The 1,776-nt window shown below is 38.1% G+C and overlaps 1 long non-coding RNA gene across 1 annotated transcript in view; it reads left to right on the top strand.

Annotated features, from left to right (window-relative positions):
- The first annotated feature begins 1,208 nt into the window (after positions 1-1,208).
- LOC130550490 (uncharacterized) overlaps positions 1,209-1,776 on the top strand; it is a 4,459-nt gene continuing 3,891 nt past the window's right edge. Inside the window, exon 1 of the long non-coding RNA XR_008962431.1 lies at positions 1,209-1,452. This is a non-coding gene — a long non-coding RNA (uncharacterized LOC130550490). The remainder of the gene's footprint in view (positions 1,453-1,776) is intronic.

Here is a 1,776-nt window from a genome sequence, read left to right as displayed (position 1 = left end):
TATATTCTTTGTGGATGTGTACTGGAAGTTAAGTTTGTGCCACAAATGCGCTCATGCGTAGTAATGTTTGTTTATGTTGTTGCTTTGAAACAGTCTATAGAACCCATAATAAACAGAAATTCTGTCCCCACTGGATGCGGCATAATGCAAGAATAGAAACCATTAAGAACAAAATATACAAAACAAAATGTGCATCACATTCGGTGTAGACGGGCTGTTAATCATTACACAGTTTTGTTGTGTTGCTGGACACACACACATCCTGTTTTGCTAAAGTTTACTGACACTCATGCTAGAAGCTGAAATTATCAATGAAAGAGACTTTGATTATAATTTGTATAATTTATTAGGGGTCAAGCCCCGAAGGGGCTAAGGCCCTATTGCTTCTGTTAGTATTATTATTATTATTATTATTATTATTATTCTTCCCCAATGGGAGTCTGTGGTAGCCCTATGAACCGTAAGTAGGAAAATGGTAAAAATTGGCACACTCGTAGAGGTGTTACTCAGTAGTAAATTGACCAAGTATGGGGTCTCTAGCACACACTCTATAGCGCCACCAACAGATCAAAAATATACTTTTCAAACAGCTGTAACTTTTGAACCCAAGGCTGTACAAAATGTCTACTCGGCACATGCAATGCACTCGTCACGCACATCGCATTCCATGCGTTACACTAAGACTCCGCCCATTACAGTAACGGCCATCTTGAAAAGTACAGTATTGCATTTATTTGCTACTCCTCCTTCAAATGTGGTTTAACTGTCATGAAATTTGGCTCACGTGATCTTTGGACTGAGCCACACAGAAGTGATGCTCCGGAATTGAGATTTTTGCTGTTGCTCAAAAGTTACGAAGTCGCAAACTTTTCAAAGTTGACCCAAAAATGTGTTGGAGGCTGTAACTCGGCCAATGTTCGATTCATCGGTATGACACTTGGTACGTGTAAACTACATTTCGGAATGGGGGTGGATAAAGCAAGCAGACAGAGTGGCGCACCTGATAAATTCGCAAGTCTCGTGTTGCGCATTTATATATTTCAATTTGCAAGTATGTGCACAAATAGTGCAAGTATGTCAACAAACAAAATGTAATGTCATTTTAGAAATGAAATAAAATAAAGTGCGATACATGTAGTACAACTTGAAGTGTTTTATAAACCATGTAAAAAGTTGCGCAAAGTGTAGGCTTGGCCCCGTGTCGCTGCTTGCAGCTATATTTATATATTATATTTGATTATAAATGTATTACTAAAAATCTTGTTATTTCTCTCTCAGTCTGAGGGGCTGTAATCTGACAGAGGAAAGTTGTTCATCACTGGCGTCAGTTCTCAGATCAAACTCCTCAAGTCTGACAGAACTGAACCTGAGTTTCAATAAACTGCAGGATTCAGGAGTGAAGCTGCTCTCTGATGGACTGAAGAATACAAACTGTAAACTGAAGACACTGAAGTAAGAAAATCATTAAACAATAAGTGTGCGTGTGTGTCCTAATATGAATTCAGATTTGATGTGGTAGCTCTACTTGTATTGTGTTCTTAGATGAACTCATTCTTCTTGCATTATTATCATTTCTCAGTGTCTTTAAATAAAAGCATTTGCTAAATTTAGAAGTGCAGATGTATAATGTGGAAAGTTGCTATCCATTTGCTTAAAGTGAAACATGACACAGTTTTGCTGTTTCACTGGACACGTCTCACATCATGTTTTGCTGAAGGTTGCTGTCACTCGTGTTACTGGACATTGTCAAGAGCTCATCGAAAATGAATGAGATCA

The sequence above is a fragment of the Triplophysa rosa genome, unplaced genomic scaffold (assembly GCF_024868665.1).
Source record: "Triplophysa rosa unplaced genomic scaffold, Trosa_1v2 scaffold347, whole genome shotgun sequence".
Classification (NCBI taxonomy): Eukaryota; Metazoa; Chordata; class Actinopteri; order Cypriniformes; family Nemacheilidae; genus Triplophysa; species Triplophysa rosa.
This window is presented reverse-complemented; position numbering and strand designations above follow the sequence as displayed.